At 38.2% G+C, this 27,669-nt stretch overlaps 1 protein-coding gene across 3 annotated transcripts in view; it reads right to left on the reverse strand.

The window, feature by feature from the left end:
- tfdp2 (transcription factor Dp-2) overlaps nucleotides 1-27,669 on the reverse strand; it is an 85,122-nt gene extending 57,453 nt beyond the window's left edge. For 2 of the 3 annotated variants that reach the window (XM_056473737.1, XM_056473734.1), the window contains exon 1: nucleotides 27,562-27,669. The gene's annotated coding sequence lies outside the window, so the exon portion shown is untranslated. Of the gene's footprint in view, nucleotides 1-26,326; nucleotides 26,420-27,561 lie in introns of those variants that run through there. The other variant, XM_056473736.1, reaches the window with a different exon arrangement.

Below are 27,669 nucleotides of genomic sequence, written 5' to 3' on the forward strand. Positions count from 1 at the left end.
AGCGATACTGTGCTGTCATGGCAATGCTTGTTATATGACCTCTCTGGAATCATTAACTGTGAATGAAATTTACCGGTTAATAAAGTAAGGTTATTTAATTGACTTGTGTTTTAAAAATCTGTATAATTTAAGTAACATGCCCCTATCATATACCCAGCACAGTAAGGCACATGACGTGGCACGATTTGCTGCTATTTTCAGACCAGCGCAACCATAACCCTGTTTTTGGGCAACGTTATTTAAATAGCAAATCTATTTGTGCAACTTTGAGGACTCATGGATGTGCCGGTCTAGAAAAGAGATGTGCATTGTTGGAGCGTTTGAAATTTTGAGGAAGTGAAATAGACTGCACCAATGACCAACTAAAAGCTGGTCTAAAGTCAAGCGTAGAGCATGTTAGTTGTGCACCTATACGGGTTCAAAACGATTACACATTGCCTAATATACACAGTATGTACAGCAATACACAAATATATGCAGAGTGTATTTTTCCATCCTTAAAATACCACAAGAGATTTCGGGGTCCCACTTTAAATTAAGTAACTTTAACTAATATGAACACAGGAATTAATAGTTCGTTACAATGTACTTATTGTGTAAATATATGTATTTACTGTGTACTTATACTTGATTAAATACCTGTGTGTAATTACATCTGTAACTAACTTCTGTAATTACACTGTTGACGATCCCTTACACCTTAACCCACCCTTAAACCTACCCATACCACCAAACCTGTCCATAACCCAACTCAAGACCACCACAAGTGTTCTCAAATACATTATGAACACAGTAAGTACATTGTATTTATTTTTTGACGCAAGTACATAGTAGTTAAGGACACTTAATATAAAGTGGGACCGAATTCGGAAATGCTGAACATGCGCTTTAGACATTGCGCTCAGATCATTAAAATAGACGCCACGTAGTTCAATTTAAACTCTTCTTATTACTTTAAATTGTTTTATAAAATGAAAAATAATTATTACATGGCATTTTTGGTTTTGGTTTTCGACAAATGATGCATCCAGAATTTTCATTTCAGAGCACACCTAATATTTTTACTTGTTCATATACACCGACACTAACAAAGGTTGTTGTGCTATTGTCATTTCAGGAGTTCAGGAGGGTTTGGTACCAATACCATTACAATGTCCTAATTCTCTGTACCAATTTTAGTACTAATCAGATTATGAATGGGTGACGTACAGAAAGCAAGCCAAGAGCCAATCAATGAAGATTAGTTCAGTGCAATGTCAATATGTGAAAACCGCACGTATTGCCAAATACGTTGCGATCCTGGAACATCGTTTTTGTTGGAAAATGTAATCCATACCTATTCCCTACCCCTAAACCCCAAGCAAGCATAACTGTAAATTACTCTCAAAATCAAAGGGGGACAGTAGTTGGATTACAATCATGTAGAAATGCACAAACCTAACTGTAAACCTAACCTTAACATAAACTGTAAACGTATCCCTTAATTCTGATTGGCTGATTGGAATGTTGTTCCAGGATCAACATAGATGTTGTTCATACATAGATATAAATGAGCAATTCGCAAGCATGCATAGCTCACGCTGAACAAAATGGCGTAAATGACCTCTGATTGGTTATTGTGTTCACATGCTTATCAAACATGTCAGAGATTGGTTGCAAAGCTCAAGACTACGAAACACTTTAGCTATTCAAAACGCCTCTGATCTTTCCAGAGTGCTCACACAAGTACGACCTTCAAAATGTAGTACCGAGATGTGCAAGATCACTGCGTTTGTCTTTAGTTTTTCGTTGGTTTTATATATTATTATCTGCATTTGTGAAATTGTTATTGTATTGTGTCCTGCTGCTTTCTGTATCTGCTTTTTATGTCGCCTCTTGGCCAGGTCGTCATTGTAAATGAGAACCGGTTCTCAATTGACTCACCTGGTTAAATAAAGGTTATTATGTACTGGGTTGACCTTGTACAGTTACACTTTTAAAATTGACAGGTTTGGTACTAAAGAAATCAAGTTAAAGAGATTGTTCCCCCAAATGGCGATGCGGTGACGCAGTCGCCACACAGCAAGAAGGTCGCTGGTTCGAGCCTCAATCAGTTGGCAATTCTGTGTGGAGTTTGCATGTTTTCCCTGTGTTGGTGAGGGTTTCCCCCACAAGTCCAAAGACATGTGGTACAGGTGAATTGGGTAAGCTAAATTGGCCGTAGTGTATGTGTGTGAATGAGTGTGTATGGAAGTTTCCCAGTAATGGGTTGAAGCTGGAAGGGCATCCGCTGCGTAAAACATATGCTGGATAAGTTGGCGGTTCAGTCCGCTGTGGCGACCCCAGATTAATAAAGGGACTAAGCTGAAAAGAAAATGAATGAATGAACGAACGAACGAACGAACGTACGAACGTTCGCCCAAAATTATGTAAATTCTACCATTGTACTCTTACCCTTGACTTGTTGCAAACCAGTTTGAAAGTATTTTGTTCTGTTGAACACAAAAGATGACACCCATTTCCATTGACACCCATAGTAGGACAAACAAATACTATAGAAGTCAATGGTTACAAGTTTCCAGCATTGTTCAAATGATCTTCTACTGGTTTGGAACAAGTGGGACATGAATAAATGAAGTATCTGTTCAGCAGCTTGAACAAGAGGAGTAAGAGAAGTACTGCAATATATTGGCAACATACAGTACTAGAAAGCATGATTATGAAGCTTCAAGCTTTCATACACACCACAAAGTGCTTTACACACTTCATAAATCTGTAGATGAAAGCAGTGCAGTTGCCAAAGTAAATCTCTTCAACACCAGTTGCTGATTTTGACCCTATATAGAGATTGCACAATATTTGACTTGCATAACTGTGATGAATGTTTATGTAAACATTGGTTAAAGTAAACCATCCTATGCAACTGAGCATAAAGGTCAAACCGCAAGTTGTAGGTCATCTGCTTAGACGGTTTTGGTTGTCATGCCTCACAAGTGCTCAGTGATCACCTTTATTCAAAAAAGGCAAGCATTGTTCTGTTCATACTTGCGCGTAACAATAAATATGATCTCCTGCGTGAAGGTCCTGGTCCAATAAGTATGCTAATGCCTGAGACCATATGATCTGTGTGTCTTTGTGGCTGGGGTTTTCGAAGCAGACAGCTGGTAAGCCTGGCTGTGGTGGAGGGGGTGAGGCAGAATGGACCCAGCAGATCAATAGACGGGGGGATCTAGCCCTGTCGCCCACTGCCCCGGTACCACAATACCCCCCAGCAGCCCCCTGCCTGAGCCACACATAAAGGCCTTTTGTCCCATGAGGGAGCAGCCCGACACAAGAACCAGAGAGAAGCTTCAAAGTGGCTGGAGGTCTCTTCTCCCGTTTTCTCTTTCCTTTTCTGTGTCAATCGCCCACCCCCCAATCTCTATTTCTCTCTTCCCGGGTGAGGGGGAGGCCACCCAGTAAATGTAAGGGAACTTGGGTCACCGTGGCTTGACACATTGCTCTGGTGACATGACACTAAAGAGACAACTTGTTGCTGAGTAAGAGAAGAGGGGGCAGTGCAGCGAACACATTATGACAAAAGATTTCATTCATGCACTGTAAATCAAGTCTGTAGTCTGCCTTTGTTACCCGTTTGCAGGACAGTACTTTAAAAAGCCTCTTGAGATCACAGGCAACTTTTTTGAGGACCTTCCTCAATGAGCTTTACTGACCTCCGTTTATTGAAACCAACAAGGCTTGTTCGTCCAATTAGTGGTAAGGAAAGCATCACTGTTTATAATACTCGCACTTGAGTTGGAGGTTTGTTCAAATTCCTATCCTAACCCAAGTATGAAACTGAACTGCAGACAAGACTGTGGTCTCAAATCAAGTGGCCTTTTCTTCTGAAGTGCAGTTACTTTTCTTAAAATGTTAGCACAGTGCAAACAGGTAAACACGTCAGAGGTCTTTAACAGCCCATGGACTGATTTCACGAGGTCGCCATTTTTAACAGCGAAATAGAGGCTGCGGTGGGAAGAAACCCGGAAGTATCGCCTGAGTCCCACAGGAATGTTGTGTACCTGCCTGTATATCTTATCAGCGAAGAGAAATCGACACAAATTTATACTTTCACCGCCTTCAGAGTGACTCAAAGGTCCGATATTGGACCTCATTTTCAGCCAAGTTAAGGGAAACGGCACTAGTTAGATACCGTTTTATTTCCCAAACACACTTTAGACGCCATTCATCAAACTCAAGTTAATGAACTGATTCCTTCACTATATTAGACATGTCACGATAGTGAATTTCGGTACTGAAATAAATAAAAAAACATCCATTCCCTGTTAACATTTAAGCACTGTTGATGGCGTTCTTAAACAGCGCTGATCGGCCATTGTGTTCACGTGCTCAACAGAAATGACTGTGATTGGCCGTGAAGGTCATCAGTTTACCGTTCTTCACCGAGCATGGACACACGGACATTGGAGGGTTTAAAGCCGTGAAGATCAGTCGATTCATCAGCGGATCGCTCGTCTGTGTTTGTGCTCGGTAAACATCAGTGAAGTGTGGCGATCTGATGACCTTCACGGACAATCACAGTCATTTCTGTTATCAGTTCCTAACCACGGCATCACTCTTGCTTTCCATGTTTAGATAATAAAAAGACAATAACATACAGCTGATTCTGTTCTTGCTTCTTGGCATATGACTGTTTGTCACAAGAAGACAACAAGCGTTGTTAAGAGCTCAGGTTGACCACGGTTTATTAGTGCATGCTTGAATTATTACAGTCTAGGCATGGGACGATCACCGTTTTCAAGGTGTACCGCGGTTTTGAAAAGTCAAGGTTTTAAAACCGCCAAAATGACCGTTCCTAAGGTATGAGTAAGATTTATTATTAACGTTTTTTACGACAACAGTGTCTCCAGCAGAAAAGATCTCCAAAGATGCCGTTTTTAATTAATTTATTTATATCTGTGTTTTTGAAACTAATGAAGATAGCAGAAGTTAAAAATTCATTTTAATAATTGAGTCTGACATGTTTACTGCTCCAAGATATTCCAAATGTTTCTCAAAATGAAATATATTGTGTTCAAAGGGGTAAAAAGTTCTTATATTTCACCCAGACATTTAAAAAGAGCATATTTTGGAGTGGTAATCATAATATTGTGAAACCGTGATATTTTTATCCAAGGTTATCATTCCGTCAGAATCTTATACCGGCCCATGCTTATTACAGTCTCAAACCTCGGCTGTGTATTTAAAAACGATCATTCTTGTGTTATTCGCTCTCTTGGACTTTAGCACATACTGGTGCCGATTCTCTGTAAACCATCAGAGCTCACCAATAAGTCCTGCTCCACTGTTTTGATCCCATACTGTTGTGCTAGGTACCCTTTGGCAGTGGAAAGGACATATATGACCACTGTTCTGTATAAGACAAAACCTCACCGCTCTATTATGCTCGATGAATCAAGTTTGTTTGGGTAATATGACATCATTATGGCATTGGCAGAAATTTGCTTTGAGGCATTTTTGTAACGTTTTTGCACGGCTGTGTTTCAGAGGACATCAGTTGGGTCTGGTTGAGCTGGATGAACGTGTATGTGCCACATCATCCAAAGCAACTGCCTGATGTGACGTCCTTTAGTTTTGTTTTTTTAAAGGTTGTCCAAGACTCTTAAAATAGATCCGTTTCTCATTTTATTGTATTTAATTTTGCATTAGGTAGCAACCGTTAGCTTGAATTTATAAAATATAGCCTAGATTACTCATTTACACAAATATACTAAAAGCTAGGACTGGGCGATTAATCGAAAAGTAATCGAAATCGACATTTAGAACCTATAATCGATCTAATTTTTGCAGGTCTATTTTTTCAATTGCTTTTCCTACCGTGTGTGGAGTCACATGACACCACTTTGTCAGGACTAATTCATACTAGGATTTATACTTATATTATTCTGATATTATATTTCTGCCAAGCGCACATGCACGGGCCAGCACAGCCTTTGCATACCCACACACCTCTCAAAAAAATGTAACTACACGTCACAATGACACGTAGCACAAGCTTTATGACTGGTCAATTTGGTAGTGGTGATGAGGGTGGGCGGCGCAGAGAGTCGTGCGTTTCGATTTTAGTTGTTCAGCATTGATGTTCAATAAATAATCATAGATGGTAGATAGGCCCAATCTCAATTCTATTTCTGTACCCCTACCCCCTGGCCCTTAAAACCGAGGGTGAAGGGGAAGGGCTTTAAAATTTACCCCTAAGAATTGGGACAGCACTGCAGCACCTGCACAGGTCATCCAGCCTGATCTCACGAGAAAACGTAAGTATTTTACGTTTTGTCAGTTTAGTGGCTAATTCGTACAAATTCGTCCGAGTTCAGTCATACGAAATTGTACGATTTTAAAAAGGAGGTGTGGCACCTAACCCCACCCCTAAACCCAACCGTCATTGGCGGATGAGCAAATCGTACTAAATTGTACAAATTAGATTGTAGGAATTAGCCACTAAATCAAAAAGTTACGAATTGCCATGAGATTGTGTTGGGTCATCAGACGTCATCTCATGCTTCATATAAGATCGACGATCGCGACCGCTGTAGTTATTCCAGTTGTACTATTTTTTGGTTTTTATCTTTCTCTAATGTGGTAATAAGATCGTAACTGTATTGTGCATTTACACAGCGGCCATATTCATCATGTAAACACACTAAAAACAACATTAACATTATAGCAGACACTATAAAAAGCTCATTCTCAGCCACTAGACTACTGACAGGGTATTCGAGTGTCATCGAGTGTCAGAATGTTGTGGGACTGCTATTTTTTTATTTTAGCATTTTTTTTTTAAAGCATGACGGTAAAACACAAACGCAGTTATGAATATATTAAAATATATGCTTGTTTGTTGCAAAAATTCGTAATAATGACAAAAAAACCACTAATTTGTGGATCTCCCTACTCTGGGTGCAGCTATTCTGCCGTTGTGGCTGGTGTATTCTGGGAAATTTTCTTACCTCTTGGTTTCGAATGTGGTCCTGAAAAATCTTTGTTCAAACGGGTATTAACCCCTTCCCCTTAGCCCTTCGCCTTCAAGCTAAAGAGAATTGGGACACCCCTACCCCTTCATGGGAACACGCAAAACAAGGGGTAGGGGTAGAATTAGGATTGGACCATAGTGTGTGTTTCCTTCAATTATTTTAGAATCAAGTAATGCACCCTTCATTCAGCCTTCATTCAGAAATCTCTCACTTGTAATATGTGAGCACAACACTTCTCAGTGAACTATAAGAGAAAAAAACCAAAATAAATAAATAAAATAATCATTCATTAATTATAATTCAATTAAACGAGATTTTAATTTTAGGTCAAATCGCCCAGCCCTACTAAAAGCAAACTTTGTCATTAATTTCCACCAAATACATCCACAACAAACTCATTTAGCAACTCCATGCGCTAACTTCTTCACCAATGTTTTGTCATGACAAATTGTCCAAGTCGCCCTTTGTTTTTACAATATGAAGACAACTGACTATGAAAGCTTCCACAACTGCCCCACAATTCCCCCAAACCAGCAATTAGACAATAATAATGAGAACTGTACGATCATAGTTTGATCTTTTACAAGTTTTAATGATTCAGTGACTGGATTGAGTATAAACTCCAACCATCAGCGAGACGAGGCTAGTCATATGTAAATGGAACTTCTTGCATTGTGCTGATTTCAGCACAGTCATGTTGTGGTTTCCACATGCTTGAGCACACAGCAGCGCAACGGTTATGAGCAGGGCAGTGTGATGCGCTCAAAGCATGAGAACACTTAGCAGATGGGGTGGCATTTTAAATGTAAACATGAATATGCTCCATTCCTCTGCAGCGGCGAGCCAATCAGAGTTCTGCGTGTGAAAGCAAAATGCGGAATGATAAAACCCACATGACACACACACACACACACACACACCACACAACACAAAGATGAACTCAAGGATATCCATTACATTATGACTGTAAAATTCCTACAATCAATGTTAGGGTTCTTTAGGTTTTCTATTATGGAGAAATCACTTTTATGAATTGTTTAAACACACTTATAGCCAGCTTCTAATGGTAAAAATGTATTAAGTCTATTTTTTATAATCAAATTTGTTAGAAAAAACAAACAAAAACAATTTATTGACATTCTCCCTTAGTAGGGCTGGGTATCGAGTTCGATACTTTTTAAGCACAGACCGAACCGTCTCGATACTACAGAGTATCGAAAAATTCCTTTTTGTTCGGTACCAAATTTCGATACCCAAGGGTATAATCTTGTCATAGTCAGTGAGCACCACTTGGAGAAAACCTGCATCCTTAACGTGCCCTGATCAAATGCTGGTGATTGGCTGCGGCGAGGCGGTCCTGAAAATCAGTAGTTTACCGCGGTGACGCCCACTCGCAGAGCTTGTCAAATTGTCAAACAGACATACAAAATCAGTTAACTTCTAGCACTTCTTGCTTGTGTACTGTTAAAGTTTAAGCCCCGTTTACACTGCAGATAAATGTGACCCAATTCAGATTTTTTGTTCATATGTGACACAGATCGGATCTGTATGATGACCGTGTAAACAGAAATAAACGCATGCATTCGGATATTCAGCGATCGTGGATATATGTGGAAATAAATCAGATATAAATCGGATATGTGACAATGCGACTGTCATGTAAACAGGCAGATCGGATTTATTAAGGCGTTCTGTTCTGATCATCATTAAACTTGTGACAATGTGCTGCTTCTCCGCGGTTTAATGATGTAGAAGGAAGAGCGTGTGTGGAGATTCCGACGCGGTAAACAGCAACAACAGAGGAAACATGGAGGAAAGCCCTGAGTGAGAAGCAGCCGTCTGCCATTAGACTTATGCTGATTAGGGCCGCACGATTAATCGAAAAAAAGATCATGATCTCGATTCTACCCTACACGCGATCTTAATTCAGCTTTTCAACGATTCAGCCAATTATATTATCAAGGTCAGGAGAGAAGCGTAAAGGCAGTCGCACAAGTCTTCACAGGGACACCTTCAAATGGTGCTAAAAGTGTCACATACAGATTTTGGTCAATTTGGTCTCCCCTTTGGGAATACATAAAAGAGCTCTCTTAAATGAACACAGGATGCTTCATATCATTCATATACAGTTTTGGTTATAACCTACACTTGAAGACTGCTCTAAAATGGTGTGATTTTACTTTATTTTTCACCTATTTATGTTTTTTTCCTTTGTCACTTTCGATTTTCAAGACTGTACACTCTCTGTGACACATTTATACGTTTTGATGTTAATATTTTGTGAATGTGGGCATACAATAAAATAAAAATAAGTGTCACATACTGTATTTATAAGGTATAATTCACCCAAAAATGTCATTTTTGTCTAAATGTAATGATGTATTCACGGCCGCAAAATCACACGTGAGCTGACCGCGAGGTGTTTGTTTACTTCCGAGAATGCGAGCGTGCTCGCCCAATGACGACTTCTTAAGTGAACAGAAGCTGCATGGGCTGTGAATAACAGGTAATAAAGTTGTAAATAATGTTTAGTTTGTTGCACAGAGCGATCGTTTGAGAGCCGACCTGAAAGAATGATTTGAATGTGTGTGTGTGTGTGTGTGTGTGTGTGTGCGTGCGTGCGTGCGTGCGTGCGTGCGTGCGTGCGTGCGTGTGTGTGTGTTTGTGTGTGTGTGTGTGTTTTTTTCTCTCAGAGTGAGGGCAACCATGAGCCACACTCGTAAGTGAAAGTGAAGCCTGCGCGCACATCATAAATGATCATAACGCATTTAAGGTTTACGACAAGCATCTGACGTTTTTTTCTTTCAAAGCGAACACACAGTGTTGTGCATGAAAATAAATGTTTACTGTGTCAGTATAGCTACTCTAGCTTATATAATGTTGAATATAATGCAAGAAGAAATCTGATAATGACAAATGGCTCATTTTACTAGTGAAAACAAAGTCGAATAACGCTGTCAATGACAAATATATATCTTAAACATAATAATTCAACTTTATAATTATGAATAGTTATATTCTGATGTCATCACTTTACTTTGAATTAACAACCAGGACATATTGAAAGTCTGTTCAAGTCCACCATAATGACTGCACAAAATTGAGCATTTTAAGCAACAGCAGTGCTCCACATATGCCTGATATTATTGGTGTTGCTTTATCATACGTTTGAGAATTAACAATAATAGCCTACTAATATCAGCCTGCTGCGTTCACACCAGACGCGGATGAAGCGCCAATCGCGAGTGATTTACATGTTAAGTCAATGCAAAGATACGAATGGACATCCTGCGGCGTGAATGACGCGATTCGCACGACTGAAGCAGCCCGACTGAAGCGGTGCGAATGAATTGGCGCGAATGGTTGAGTGTTTCGCGCGATTGACGAAAATCTGAATTTCAGCGAACATTCGCGCCACGTTAACAAACCTGTATTATTTTGAGAATTAAAATGAGTTTTTCAGGAGAAATAACAAAACGGGAGGGTGGCGGGAGATGGGTCTGAAATATGGGAATGGATCACTCAGACACGGCTCCAAACGAATCGACACGATTCATGAGCACAACTATTCTCTCAATAAAATCCATGTTATCCATTTAGCAACGAAGCTAGTCACTGGGCAGACAGAAGCTCTGCCCATGACACGAATCTGCATTTATTGTAAAGTGAATTTGACACGCGAATGAAGTGGATTTGACGCGCGAATGAAGCGAATAAACTCTAAATGTTCACGCGTCAATTTTTTGCACAAATTGCACGATTTATCCGCGTGTGGTTTGAACACTGCATTAAAAGGTCCCCTGAAGTGCTTTGAAACGTACATTTTTTTATTCGATGTTTAACTTAATCTCAACAGAAACATGGAGAGGGTGGGACATAATGTAGCTCCTCCCCTTTTTAATCACAGCTCTGCCAGTGAGAGTGTTTGAGCTCAAGCACATCAAGAGAAGTGTCTTGAAGGGGGCGGGGCATGTCAGACACTAGAGAGCATTTGATTGGACCGAAGATTTGATGAGAAACTGAAGTATGAGGTGATGTATAACAAAAAAAAATTGTAGATCGATTTAGGTGCAAGTGACAAACTGCAAGCTTTAGATGTTTATAACAGTTTTATATCTTCTAAACACAAGTTCTGTCACTGTTTCGGAGCACACTAGCTAACAGATATCCTTAAAGCGAACATCTAATTCACAGGACCTTTAAGACACAGTCTCAACCCTCCCCTACTCCTCTCTATTGTCATATTCATGCATCCCTCAGTTGGCCTGCCATAAATCTCCAAGCTGTCTGTCAGCCTGACCTCTCATTCACTCCCCGTCTATCTTTCATCCTCCTCTCTCTCTCACTCTCTGCTCGTCACTGTCCTCTCTTCCTTCTCTCAATCTCTATCATCGATAGGCTGAAGAGCGCTGACCTGGAAGACGTGATTCTTCCCCATTCGGAGATTGACAATACTGCAGGGCTGAAGAAAGGCCAGCTTTGATAGTTTTTATGCTAGTTTAGGGAGGCGGGGGTCTTCGATTCAAATATGTGCTGCTTAATGAAGTAGAACAAAAAACTGATCTGCTGTACTTCAGGTTTCATTCTAAACCAGGGCTTCTCTGGGTGACCAGAAAAAAAGGTGCCATCCAAACCAAAGTGTAGAGCAAAACATAACCCTAGGTTTGGGTTTGTTAAAAAAAAAAAAAAAAAAAAAAAAAAGTACATTATGTTGTCCAACAGCTGCAATATTTGTCAAACTGTAGTGAGTTTATTGATCTGTCACTCAATAGAAGAGGCTGTAAAAGGTCTGATACTGCAGAATATTGCACAGCTATCAGCCAATCAGATTTGAGAACCAGACCAAACTGTTGTGTGTATAGAGTGGAAATCTATCTATCTATCTATCTATCAATCAATCAATCAATCAATCAATCAATCAATCAATCAATCAATCAATCAATCAATCAATCAATCAATCAATCTATCTATCTATCTATCTATCTATCTATCTATCTAACTATCTATCTAACTATCTATCTAACTATCTATCTGTCTGTCACAAATGTGTATAATGTGTAGCCTGATTAGAAAGACACAAATATTTGATTTCCTTCGAATGCAACTTAGCCTGAGAAATATTTGCCTCAGTAAAATGTGATTTTCTTGGTCTCCTTCAAACTCCTAGACTGTATTTCATGACTTAACGTTTATATCTAGTGTAACTAAACTCGTTTTAGGGATGTAACGACGTTAATCTTCCAGTCGCCTTGTTAGCAACCGAATAAGCCACATGTTAATAAACTTAACAAAACTTTCCACAGGAAATCACACTTCACTTGTTTCAGTACCGAACTTTCGATATACTGCATTTAGCAGCTTCTATATGTTAGCCTCCTCATTGTTTCACAAATAAAACAAATAAAAAATAAGATTATTTTTAATCGTATCTTTTAATAAATTTCAACTGATACCATTAATCGGTTAGAACACGTCATTTCAGTTAACGTTGAATTGGTTATTATGAGCATCCCTACTTAAAGTGCATATTTTTGGACTGGAAAAAACCGGAGCACCCGGAGGAAACCCACGGGAACACGGGGACAACATGCAAACTCCACACAGAAATGCCAACTGGCCCAGCCGGGACTCAAACCAGTGACCTTCTAGCTGTGCTAACCACTATGCCACCCTCCATTGAAAATACAAATATATTTGGCGGCATGGCATGGAGAAAATGGAATTTAATGCAGTGCTTCTTGTCCTACCATATATCGTGTATGGATCAGGCAGTGAAGACCGCTGACTTTTTAAATATCAGATCTTAAATGTGCTGATTTTGTAATGGTGTGACAGGAAGCGTTTGGGCTGGCTTACTAAAAATTAAAAGTCTCTGTGCATAAACCCCATTAGTACTAGTTCATCACTGAAGTGAACTCAGCTATGAGATCTACAAATTGATAAGCTGTAATTCCCCAGCCCAAGCAGCAGGGATACGCTTTACAGGACTTTCCTATGGTCTGATGGGGGGGTTTTCGCATCGTCTAAGACAAAACCACTCCCTCGTCTTTCTGAAACCCCCTCCATCTGTCACTGGTGCGGCTCAGGCCGTCTCCATGGCAACAGCGAGAGGTCATCTACCATTGACTGTGGGACAGGGACTGAGAGAGGTGAGCGGCAGCTAAGCGAGAAGATATTAACGTCCTCCTAAGCATAAAATAAGTTTGACACTGCAGATCTGTGGCTTAAAGCAGCAGCAGCACCCCCCCCCCCCCCCCTCCATCAGCCCTTCTGTCAAAGCTGTAAGGAGCTGCTCTCTCCAGGAGGCCTCTGCTAGTGTAGCCCGACTGATTGGCGTGGGCCAAGACAAGAAGAGGAGGAGGGTGACATTTGGTCTTCTGAGGGAGCGTTTGTGTGTGTGTGCGCGCATGTCTGAAATACAAACAGCCCGACTCATACCGTCATGTAAGGTCAGTGAAAAGAGGAAGCACACACACAAACAGGCTGCTAGATTCACCCCCAAAGGAGCTGCACAGGTTTGTCCTCACAACACCTGGTCAAACGGCCTATTTTTAAGGATGAAAAACGAATTGCAACTAGATCTCTGCCAAGTTCAGTTTCACACACTTCTGTTTATCAAACAGCGGCGCGTTTGACCGCATGAGTGTTTTCCTGCTACTGACATTATTCTTGACGTAGCCATTGGAATATTTTATGCTCGAGACTAGCCATGGGATGATAACCGGTTACTAGGTTTCCTGCGGTTTGGAAAAGTCAAGGTTTTAAAAGCACTAAAATTTTCTCTTATACCTTTCCTATGGTATATGTACAGCAGTGGTGGAAAGAGTACTGAAAAATCAGAGTCAAGTACCATTACTTGCCTAAAAATGTAGTACGAGTAAAAGTATCTGTTACTCAAATGAGTAGGAGTAAAAAGTAGACCTTAAAAAAGTACTCAAGAGCAGTGAGTATTACGCTGTCAAAAGCTGATGCATTTACATGTCATTTGTGGATGTGTGTAAACATAACATTCTGTAGTGCATTTAGCTATTGCCCAGCAGACACACATCATAAGATGTTATCACATAAGATATTACATAATATTAGATTAGACTAGCCTAGCCAGCGTTTAAGGAAAACGTTATTTTGATGTCCAAAAACGATGTCAAATGACGTTGATATTTGGTTGATTTTAGGTTGTGTTGAAAAGTGACCAAAATCCAATGTTGAGCCAACATCTTAAACAAACATCATATTGACGTCAAATACTAACAATTTTTCATCAGGTATGGCAACTAAAATCCAACGTCTGATAGACGTCATAGTGGTAACATCCACACAACGTCACGCTGTCACATCATTAGTTGATATTTGGTTGATTTTAGGTTGGACATTGACGTCGGCCTGACACTGGGTTCTGACATCAACCTGATTTTCATTTCCAAACAAACTGCAACGTCCCCATGATGTTGAACACCGAAATCATGTTGACATCCTGTGTTGACATCCATTTCGGTCATCTTCGGACATCTCTCATCTTCTCATCAGTGACATGCTTCCAAATGGTTTTCTGCAATTATAAACTGTCCATGTCTTGAGGTAGTTTATTATGATGCGATTTACCTTCTGTATGCGATCTGATTGGACAGGAATCACACGACTGAATTTTCTAATCCCCATAGACAAGAAAAAGTAAGTAGTGACTGCAAGTGGAAGGAAAGTAGAGGAATAAAAGTACCAATACTAAAAATGTACTCAAGGGAAAGTAAAAGTACACATTTATAAAACTACTTAGTAAATTACAATTCCTGAGAAAGACTACTCAATTACAGTAGTTTGAGTATTTGTGATTTGTTTCTTTACACCACTGACTTACACTAGGGGAAATAAGTATTAAACACATCACCATTTTTCTCAGAATACATATTTCTAAAGGTGCTGTTGACTTGAAATTTTCACCAGATGTTGGTAACAACCAAAGAATAATATTTGACAAGTGAACATACACTAACCCTAACCTAACAGTCTACCTATAATCTAATGAGAATTAGTTGGCATGTAGATCAAGTGCAAGATTTGCTCGTCATCAGTGGGGACATACATCCCTGAGCGCATGCATTGAACAGCACAAAATTTAGTGCTTTTAAAAACAGGCTTAAACTACTTAACAATATAAAATAAAGACTTATTAATACAAATAGCAACCCCGTCCCATGCTGCAAAAGTCAATTTACATGATTTTACTGCAGTCAGGATTTAAGGAGGTATGAAGGTCCTGAAATTTAGAGGGTGTGTGAAGCAATTTAACTGCTTTATCTCGATTATTGTTTTTCATAATTATGAAAGACAAGGCCAAAATCAAAACTGAATTTTAATTAATAGCACTGCCTTGGTTAATAGTATTACGGTGAACTAGTAGCGAACTTGATTTGGTGCATGTGTAGGTTATGAGTTGACGGAGCATTACTTTACTTTTAAGTCGATTAAATTATAGGTAAGGACATTTCAGTAATTGGTAGGGACACGTCCTCTCTGTCCATGCCAATTCTACACCCTTGATGTAGATGCAATGTAACAAACGGACCATCAAAATAAAGCGTGACCCAATTATGCTTTATTAATGTGAATATCTGCAGCTGTATCTCTTCTAGACTTCACCATTTCCTACAATTGAATTTAACCTCCAATATTTGCACATACATTTGTGAAATACCAACTGCTGGACAAAATACAACAACACACTGTATTTTAAACATCTGCCTTGTTCAAATACAGCACATCTTTATCCATCTAACCATTTTTTATGTCCAACAGTACATATTTCAGACGCCAAAGATTCCTACAACAGGAAATGCAGGAAGTTCTAATTGGTCTCTCCTTCTAACAAACACAGACTGTGCTCCTTTAACTTGTACCATACTGTCAGAAACTTGAGTGTTTCTGTGAAGAACAAAAGAAGGAAATTTGGACATTTCTTGCTCATCCTCATTACAAAACACACCAAGAGATGTTCTGCTGGATGTCAATACTGCCATCTTCCACACACAAACTAAATATATGATGCAATTTGATGAAAATAGGACTTTGCTGTCATAGTACTTTGAAAATAAATGAGCCAGCAAAGCAGGGTTGTGGAGTTTTGAGCTGCTTTTGTGTTCTGGTTGGATCTTCTGTATCCTGACCTTCCAGCATTTCCCTTTGGTGTCTCATGTCATTGAAATTAAATTCGTACGAGTTCATACAAAGTTGTCAAATAAGGACTATTTTAAAGATATTTAAATAATCAGCCCAATCATGTTAAATAAACGTGGTATTGAGGTTGAGCTGGTCCCCTTTTGACCAATTTAAGAGAGGTCTGCTTCACTAAAAATCACTCTTGATGTTAGGGGTGGGCGATATGACCTAAAATTAAAATCACGGTATTTTTTATCTTTTGAACGGTGACGGTATAATATCATGGTATTACTTTAAATAGCAAAATAATCTACATCTCAAGGAAGAACGGACAAAAGAAAGTCTCACTTCTATCACTCTTTAAAAGTTTTGGTTTGGGTCATTGTAAATGCTCAGTCTCGTTATGAGCTGATCTTCATTTCTCTGTGTTGGTGGAATAAAGCAGGCGAGTCAGCCGCACCAATTTATGAGCAGACAGAGCAGGATTCTCATGATGACCACCAGCGCAATACCGCTCTTTGTTATGAGCCGTAGTTTCAGTGTAAACTTAGTAAAGGTGAGTTTCTTTGGCGATGATGTGTACAGTGTTAGATTTTATATTTAGCGGACATTTGCGCTGAACACGCGGTAAATGAAACACATCGAGATTCGGGCACTTTCTCCGAAAACACTCGATTGATCTCAGCTGGTGGATCAACATTTACCTCATGTCATGATCGCTGTCATCTGCGCCATTATTATTATTATAACTTTAGGTGAGGTTTACAAACCTGTGCACTTTTCACTCTTCAGCCGTTTGCATTTCCTGCAGTAACAAAAGCTCCCTGTTATCTGACAGCGGGAAGCGTTGAGTGACTGACAGCTAATATGAACCAATACAGCAGCAGGGTAGAGCGATTCAGCAAGTTTTTAGAGAAAATCAAATCAGGTCGCACTACAACCATTATATTCAGACACACAAATGCTCCTAAATATATTATGAGGGCGCATAGATTACATTTCGGGCGCTCATGCGACCAAAATGGTTGCAATTTCGAGCCTGTAGTATAAGGACATGTATTCAGACCACAACTGAACGTTTGAAGAAAATTGAATGCCTTATTATTTAGAATGAGCTATTATTGATGTAAATGCAGCCGTTCAAGGAGCATAATTGATTTATTACGGTATTGATGGTATTAGAAAATCCATGTCGTGGCACAATGTCACACCGGTGATGACTATGACACCGGTGTACCGCCCACCCCTACTTGATGTCAAAAGCCATTAAAAGATATAGATAGCAAATAGATATAGATAGCAAGGCCCCATCTGATTTAATTTAGATAAACATAAAATAAATAGAATTTAAACACACGTCCGCAATACATACAGTGCGCTCAGCATATATATGTACACCTCTCACATAAGTTCATATTTTTAATAGGAAGCTATATAATATTATATTTGTGCATATACATTAGATTAGTCCGTACTAAAGCCTACTCTGGAGCTCATCTAACAAAATAACTCACGATAACGGTGCAAACACTAGTACACCCATATTTATATGTTAAAAATATTGAATACAAATTTAAAAAGAGGAAAGATTTTGTAGGTTGTAATTTATTTTTGCAATATATTGCTGGAATTTAATTGTATTATCTTTTAATTTCTAAATATGTTCGGTGACTAAACTATTATTTTAATGAATATATCTGTTTATTGAATCTGTTTTGTTTAAATGCACCAAAATACACGGACTATATTCACTGAGAACTGGATAAAAATATATTTGTTTTTAAAATGGGGTTTACTCAGTTATGCTAAGCACTGCAGTTCATATACTGTTAATCGCAATAACAATGATTGTGTGACATTTTGTGACATATTGTGCAACCCTAATATTGTGCATTTGTAAGCCATCTAAAAGGGCATTGTTGGTGAATTGCACTGATCCAGCTAAAGTGGTGAAGAGCAGGACCAAATAAGATGGAAAGGTCTTGATGTAATCTGAGCACAGGGGGTCACGAGAGATGTATGAACACTTGGTAATACCAGGTGGAAACAGGCCTAGAGTAAATCAGGTAATGTCATTATGAGAAGCAACATGCTGACGTGAACTGATAATCCAATTATGTGAAACGGGCCAGGACCCACTAGAGGCCAGCAGAGCTTTAGTAAACTTTTAAACTAATACCGTCATGTTTAATTTATGAAATGCAGAGTCAAATCCAAATTATAAAACCAGAAACAATGACAAGAACTGCTGTTTTAATTTAACTTCTCAAATAAATCAGGTTATTTTTTAGTCATTTAGTTATACATTACTATTCATCTTAGATTTAAATTAAAAAAATGTTTTTTAATAGCTTACAGCAGTGTTTCTCAACCATGCTCCTGAAGGACCACCAGCTTTGCACATTTTCCATTTCATCATTACAAACGCACCAGATTGAGATCATCAGCTCATTAGCAGAGACCAAAAGACCTGAAATGGGTGTGACAGACAAAGGAGACATCCAAAACATGCAGTGCTGGTGGTCCGCCGAAACATGGTTAACAAACACTGGCTTAAAGGGATGGTTCCCCCAAAAAAAGTAGATTACCTCATTAATTACTCTTCCTCGTGTGGGTTTTAAAGCTCAATAAAGTTTCTTTCTTCTGTTTACTATGGAATACTATGGAATAATTGCTATTGAAGTCAATGTGAAATAGTGTAGTCAAAAGTATCGAGTTCGATACCAATCGGTACTGAAATTTTAAAAACGTCCATTTCCCACTAACATATACGTATATATGTATATATATATATATATATATATATATATATATATATATATATATATATATATATATATATATATATATATATATATATATATATATATATATATATATATATATATATATATATATATATATATATATATATATTCGTAGAGCAGCCCATGTTTTGTTGTCATTAATATTTTAAGAAACTTTAATAGGCAAAACTGTCTGAGATATGAACAAAAGCAAGTGATGCATCAAAGCTTAATTTAAAAAAAAAAAATCTTGAATGGTTATAAAAATCTTTATTCATTAAAATAATTAATCAAAATATTTAAAAAAATAAATAATGTAAAACTCTTGAATGATAGTAATGATATGACGTAGTTTCGGAAACCTACGACTTCTGTTTATCCGTCTGATTTTACGGTCAGTTTCTTTTGACCGCCCCTTGTCGTTTTAAAGAATATCACAACGGCGAACGCGCGGAGTATAAAAGCCTTGTCCGCTTCGTGAGATGAGCGCACAGTCAGCGGAGCTCCGCGACATGGCGCCAGGCGAAAGTATAAATCAGGCTTAAGAGGAAGGGCTAGATAGCCCTTGAAACTGAGATTTTTCAGGACCACACTCAAAACCAAGGGGTACAACGGTAGCATGGCTGCACAGAGAGGTAAGGAGATGCACAACTTAGATTTTTTGTCATTATTACGAAGTTTTACAACAAACAAACATATTTTTAATACATTCATAATGGCGTTCGTGTAAAAAAAAAAGCTAAAATAGAAAATGCTAAATTTCTATCTTAGAAGTACATCTATAATCTCGAATAACATCTCCTGTACAGTAGTCGCACAACATCATTTTAATTTCACATCTGACACTCGACGACACTCGAATACCCTGTCAGAAAAGTCTGGGGAACGAAAATGAGCGTTTTACAGTGTCTGCTATAATGTTAATGTTGTCTTCGTATAGATGATTATGGCCACGGTGTAAATGCACAGTACAGTTATGATCTTATTGCCACATTATTTCGTTGCCTTCAGTAATTTCCTGAAGATAAATACCAAAAACGAATAACTACAGCAGTCATGATTACCGATCTCATATAAAATACGAGGTCACCATGACTTATGAACAACGTGTGCAGGTGCTGTCGTGCTGTTCCATGTCTTAGGGGTAAAATTTGAAGCCCTTCCCTTTCACACTCTGTTTCAAAGGCCAAGGGAAGGGGGTAAAAAGGGGTAAAAATAAAATAGAATTGTGATTGGGCCTAAGAGTGAAAAGTTTGCTGTCAATTGTGGACGAATCCATATTTTGAAACTGGAAACCTGACACCAGACCTCCTGCTTCCTAGAGTGGAAAGTGCAGTGTTGCAACATGAATGGAGAAGGTTAAGTTTAGTCTCCCAGGAGGACTAGGCATACACAGCAAGATGCGCAAACACACACACCTACGCTCCGTTAACACACGCAGACGGTCGGAGCGCTAACTGTATGCAAGCGTGTCCCATGGGGCATGTTACAGTGACACTGGAGCACACACCAGTGAACAAGACAGCTGGGAAATGGCGCCAAAAAGGACGCGTGGTGTGTTTTCTCTGTCCTCTCACTCTCTTTTGTGCAAATACAAACACACAAAGACTAGACAGAAGCCTCTCACGTGATATCTGCTTCACAACAATGCTGTATTATAGGTCAACAGATCAATACATCTGAACTTTACATTCAGCGAGTGTGGTTGTTCAACTAGCTGACGCGCATGGTAGAAAAAAGACGCAAGTGCAGACAGAAAAAAACAGACAAAAGGACTCCAAACACATGCACAGGAAAAGTTGCTTGAGGTGCCGAATAGCAGGGGGGACACCTGTCACAAAAGCTGTGAGCTCTGGGGCTGAGGGTCTCATTTCCCTCCTCCTCCACTCCACTGGAAGGATTAAATATCCAGACCGTTTGTGCGGGACCAACAGATGTCTGCTTCAAATCTGACACAGCCTGGCCTGCAATCTCAGTGCACTAAGCCAACAAAAACCCCATGACCTCACACTCCGGAGCTTTCTTTCCCAATTACCGCACTCTGAAATGAGCCCCGTCATATGTCTTTCTTTTCTTGAACGAGGCTCAGGTGTTTCAGCTACAAATAACAGCGCAAATAAACACCACAAAACAGAAAGACTCAGGAGGCTTTTACACGACAGTGTTTACCAACTAAACGAAACAGCATATTCGTATATATCGACAGCATTTTCAAGACTTACAAATGGAAACTTTTCAGAGTGAATGTGTTTGAAAATCTTGATTGTGTATAAATGTTGTAACTTAAATTAAACTATGACAATAATAATGATTAGTTTTGTTTATTGTTTCTATGTTCATAATAGGGTTGTCGCGATACTGGAATTCGATACCAAGTGGTACTGAAATTTTCAAAACGTCCATTTCCTGCGAACATTTGAGCGCATTCTTAAACAGACGTTGTGTCCACATGCTCAACAGAAATGACTGTGATTGGCCGTGAAGGTCATCAGTACGCCGAATTCACCACTGTTGAGTGAGTGTAACCAGATATAGGGACACTGGAGCGTTTTAAAGCCATGATTCATCAGCGAATCACTTGTGTGTCAGCCTTTAAACAGACCAGCTGATCTTTGTGACCTTGAAACGCTCCAGTGTCCCTGTATCTATGGTTACACTCAGCAAACAGCAGTGAGATCGGCAAACCGATAAAATTTCAGTATCGATTGGTATCGAATTCCAGTATGACCCCAGTGTGTTATGTTCATAGGTAGGGGTGGGCGATATTACAAAAAAAATTATCTCGATATCATGTTTCATATCCTTTGATATCGATGATTAATGAATGTTTTTAACAATACATTTAGGATTATTAGGATTTTTTTTATTTAATCACTTTATTTTCATTTACCAAAATTACTAAGGCAAATTGTTTTAATAGTCAAAAATATGCATGGGAAAATAACCGTTTTCAAGGTATACCGCGGTTTTAAAACCGTCAAAATTTTCTGCAATATCATTCCTAAGGTATGTGTACGATTTTTTATCTTTTTATTTTATTTATTTATTTACTTTTTGCTTTTTAGGACAACAGTATTTTCAGCAGAAAAGATATCCAAAAAAATCAGTTTTTTAAATTAATGAAGACAGCAGAAGTCAATGATTCATTTGAATTATTTAGCCTGACATGTTTACTGCTCCAAAATATATTAAGTGTTTCTCTAAATAAAATATATTGTGTTTAAAGGGAAAAAAAGTATTTGCTTTTCATGCAGACATTTAAAAAGAACATATTTTAGAGGTGTAATGACAATACCGCGAAACCGTGAAGCCGTGATATTTTTATCCAAGGTTATCATACCGTCAGAGTCGTATACCAGCCCATGCCTAGTCAAAAACAAAAACATTTAAATAAAATAACTGATCTCTTCATAATAAAATAAACATAAGTGTTAAAGAGACTATTAAACTTGATCAAACAAACTATGATAATCAAATCTGAGCATTCAAGCAAAGAAACTAACCATTATTGGTTAGTTGTGAAGTTGAATGACTATATTACCCCCTACAAAAAGAGAAACCAAAAAGCCACAAACGCTCACGCTCCCCTGGCGTCTCTCGTAAGTGGGCGACAATCAAGCGTTTCTCGGAAGATGACAAACGGACATCTATTGCTGCAGCTCCAATACAAGTTTATATAGAAAAGTAAAAAGGCTCGGCAGTGTTTGGATGCGCTGTGTTTGTCTGAGGTAGTCTGCCACTATTACTGAAATGTGTATATACAAAGTGTGAAGCAGATTGGTTAGTTCTACTTGCAGGAATTGCGTGCGCTCACGGCATTCAGAAAAGTTCAGATGTTTTCAATTGGGTGTGCCTGGAAGATGCATTTTTCGTGTCACTTGTGCGCTGATTGCACAACATGTGCACATAGCGCAAGTCGCGTACCTCTACTGGAAAAGACAAACTTAAACCCTAAGCTTACTAGCGTCGCTTCCAATGTGCGCACTCAGTGGCCACATTTAATAAAACTATAGTGCTTCATTATAAACTATTGCGCTTTATTATCGATAATGACAACGGTGTTCGGTCAATAAATATCGATACCGATTTTATTGCCCAACCCATATGTATAGGCATGTGCAAGTTTCTGAAATGGGAAGTAACGAAGTACAAATACTTCATTACTGTACACTGAAAAAAATTATTCAAAGATGATTGCTTGGATTTACTCCATTTTTTTACGTTGAGTGGTTGTAAACAATTTATTTGGGTTGAATTTAAACAAACAAATTAAGTTGAACATTGCTCAATTTGATTTGTTTGTTTAAATTCAACACAAATAAATTGTTTGCAACAGTTTTGCATGCAACACTTTTTTCAGTGCACTCAAGTCGATTTTTCTGGAATCAGTGCTTTAATCCACTATTTATTTTGCTAACAACTTTTTACTTTTACTCCTTACATTTTTACACAATTATCTGTACTTTCTGCTCCTTACATCTTTAAACAAGGCTCGTTACTTCATGTTTGCCAAGAATAAATGTATTAACAGCATTAATGACTATACACATGAAAGAAAACATACTCTGAAAAAATGAAGAAACATGGGATATTTTGATTTTAGTTTTGAAGATAATGAAGTAGCTTTAGCCTGATGCCCAAAATAGCAAAATATGTTAAGTATTTACTATCCTTATACAAAAGCAGAAGTGTTTTGGACAAAACTAAGTGTTAATTGAAGATGTTTATTATCTGTAAAGATGTAAGCTGCAGTTTCTTTAGAGTGTAAGGATGGACATTAATGGCAGCTGTTGTTCTTGATCTAAAAGCAGCAAAACTACCTGCTGGACGCTGTGAGTTTGTCAGGATGATGATGATGCACAGGGCAGATTTGCGAGCAGTGTTGTTTTGCGATATTGTAGAGTGTGATGCTGCGTGCCTACTTTCCTGCTGTAAATCAGCACCGATTTTTACATCAAAATCCGAAATGCAAGTTATTCTGTATAAATGAATGGATACGGTGTAAGGTCTAGTAGCCATCATGAGCTAAAACAGGAAGTGGTAATGGATACTTCTGACTTAAGTACATTTTTAAGGGTTGTACTTCTTTACTTGAGTACAAGTGTAGTCAGTACTTCAACTTTTACCAGAGTTCTTTTAAACATGAGTATCTGAACTTAAAGGATGTGTGTACTTTTGCCATCTCTGGCTACTGAGTTGGCTACTTAACCACCAAAACACCAATGGTGGACAACATAAATGCGCTATATTCATATATACACCATAATACACCATAAGCATTCCTTGTTTGTGTTTATTTACACAGGTAACTACTGGCCGGACGTGCACAATACAGCCTTTTCTGCCATTTTCAGAGATTTGTGTGAAGGAGGATCAATTTGTCATCTATTGTTAGATAAAGTCAACAAACCCTTCAATGGAGAAAGAAACCAAAACCAAAAGCCAAGAGAAACTGTAGGTGGAAAAGAAAGAAAAGCACCAGAGTTCCACCATACAGGTTAAGAAGATATCATAATCATTGAATCTTACCATATTTTTTGCTGACATGACACAAATCGTGTATTCTGACACTTGCACTATCAATAATGGTCATTTTAATAGGTAAAATTGTAGATGTTGATCATGGCACTGCACAATTGCGAATATAGAGCAAATACCAGGGTAACAATAGCAAGGGTAATCCCTTAGTACCATGGTGTACACTACAGTAAATGGCTCACAGTAACCTCAACTGACACCAATTAGGGCTGTGTGATTTAGGGAAAATATGTAATGCCGATTTTTCTGATATATTGCGATTGCGATTTGATATTTAATTTTGTGGTCAAGCTTCAGGTAAATAATCTGCAATAATTCTGCGACAGCTCTTTAAAATTAATTAAAAATCTGTGACTTTGAAACCAAAATATTCCTGTATTACCGATGTCCTGTTTTTCTTTGATATTATTTTGTCTATTAATGCTTCTGAAGCAGCAGACGCCACTATCCCAATTGTCCGAGCTTTCCTGTTTGTTTTCTATTTTTTTTACTTTTATTGTGGGCGTTTCGCATAGTTTGGTTGAGCAAATCTAATTGGGAAGTGCTCACTCAATTGGATAGTGAAGCTGCGGTCACACTGGGCTTTTCCTCCAATAGACTTCCATTCATACACACACGAATGCGTCAGACCGGAAACGCAGTATCATGCGTTAAGTTTCGCATGTCGCTGCGGTGCAAAGTTCAAGCTTGGTGAACTCTGACCTGCGAAATCGCATCAGTTGACTGCGTGAGACCAATCGAGGATCAAAACAGGACCTCTCTGGGTAGAAATTTAAAACATGGAGCAATCGCTCGCTTTTTTAATGTCTAATCATCTTGTTTAATCCCGCCCCTTTTCGCATCGCCGCACAACAGAATTTCGCACACACAAAGCCCGGTGTGAACGCAGCTTCAGACTGTCACACATAGACGGCACTCATGCATTTACATTGAGCGGGGAAAATTAATTAATACATATATATATATCATATCACAGCCTTTTTTCATAACCCGCACATTTCAAACTGCGATTTGATTTTGATTAATCGCACAGCCCTACCTTCAATGCATCATAACACTTCCTCAAAAGTATGTTTCTGTGTTTTAAAGTTGATTCGAACTTGCGTTTAAGGATATTTCATATAAAACAAGTTAAAAACAAATCTGACAGAAGCATTATTTTTGACGTCAGCTGATGTAAAATGCTCTTAAAGCGATTGTACTCACTATTATTGGGGTAAAGTTGGTTTTATATTCACACATTCTGACTTTCTCCCTAATATTATAATTATAGACAAGTATTCTTGCAAATTCTAAATGGTGAAATCATATTAGCAGCTAACGAATGTCAAAGTACATTGCTGACAGTCAACTGAATAGTGCTAATGTTGTTTTGAAGTCATACATGCGATGGTAAACAATGTAGGGGCTGTTAAAATAAACAAATGAGCGAGTATAAAACCAGATTTACCTCAATCTCACTATTTACTCTCCCTCAAGTGAACCCAAGCCTTTATGAGTTTCTTCTGTTCAAGACTAAAGAAGATATTCTGAAGAAAGCTGAAATCCATTGACTTGCATAGCATGAACAACAAACACAATGGAAGTCAATGGATACTGGTTTACAGCATTCTTCAAAATATCTTCTTTTGTGTTCACCAGAAGAGAGACACGTTTAAAGGTTTGAAACAGTGGTAAATGACATTTTTATTTTTTGGGTGAACTATCCCTTTAAGTTTAATGTGACATTATCGCCTCAAGGCCAAAGTTTTTACGAGTCACCCGACACAAAAGAACCTGACCATTGCTAAAACCATCATTTAAAGCGATGTTAAGGGAAACTAAGGGACATCTCACCAAAAGTCGGCGAATATCTCGTCAGGACCGTCCTCCAGAGCAGCGGAAATGTGCAAAAGCTGCAGAAGAAAACCAACGAAGCAGCGCCCGGCGCGCTCTCGCTGCCTGACAGATCAACAATGCACGCGCTTTAACATTCAACCGGCTGGCGACTCCAAATGTGCACATTACATACTATTCTCTGCGAATATAACGCTTTTAAACGACTCCGAGGATTATACATATATATCGTCATTGAAACCACACATCAGTCATATATAAGCTCAAACTATTGGTCTTATTTTCGCGCATTCGTTCATTTTAACGGACACTATATTGTTTATCATTGAGGTAAAGTTGGTTTTACATTCGCATATTCGTTCAGAGACAACTTCTGACATGCTCTCTTCATATTTACCATGGTACTTTGAATACCTGAAATCACAAGTATGACTTCAAAACAACATTAGCACTATTTAATGTTAATATTTAATTTAACGTTGTACTTTGATAGTCATTGTCATCGTTATTTCACTATTTACAATTAGCAAAGAATACTTTCCTGAAATTATATTATTAAGGAGAAAGTCCATTTGTTTATCAGGTTACTTTGAATATTCGGAATATTAACTTCAAAACAACTTTAGCACTATTTAATGTTAATATTTAACGTTGTACTTTGATAGTCATTGTCATCGCTATTTCACTATTTAAAATTAGCAAATAATACTTTCCTGAAATTATATTATTAAGGAGAAAGTCCATTTGTTTATCAGGTTACTTTGAATATTCGGAATATTAACTTCAAAACAACTTTAGCACTATTTTATTGACTGTAAACAATTAAGCACTTTGATTGGTTGTTAATATTATATTATATTTGCTGCTAATATGATTTCATTGCAAAAATACTTTTTAAAAAATGCATTATTAAGGGATTATTATTATAATTATTATTATGCGAATATAAATCCGACTTAACCTCAATGATGTTCAATATAAATAACTCCAGCTAGCCCAAAGCTAGAATAACACAAATAAACAACACTGTTGGGTTTGTTAAGTGCTAAATACTCAAACATTAAACTCTAAAAGTAAATTATAAACGTTTTAATCGCCTACTTTGATAAACACATAAACAATCAATGGTACTGTATCAGAAATATGAAAGAGTTGTGCATAATAGACATCAGGATGCTCTCCTAATTCAGCGTCTGCTCTCTATTATATTGTAAATACGCTAATTCAGACCTTACCTTGTATTTGTGAGCGAAATGTGTTGAGAAGGTCTGTCTAACTGGAAATCGAGCTACTTGTGAATGTATGAGAGTGAAAGCGCAGTAAACCTGCTCGGTCCTGTACTC

The sequence above is a fragment of the Danio aesculapii genome, chromosome 15 (genome assembly GCF_903798145.1).
Source record: "Danio aesculapii chromosome 15, fDanAes4.1, whole genome shotgun sequence".
NCBI classification, from domain to species: Eukaryota; Metazoa; Chordata; class Actinopteri; order Cypriniformes; family Danionidae; genus Danio; species Danio aesculapii.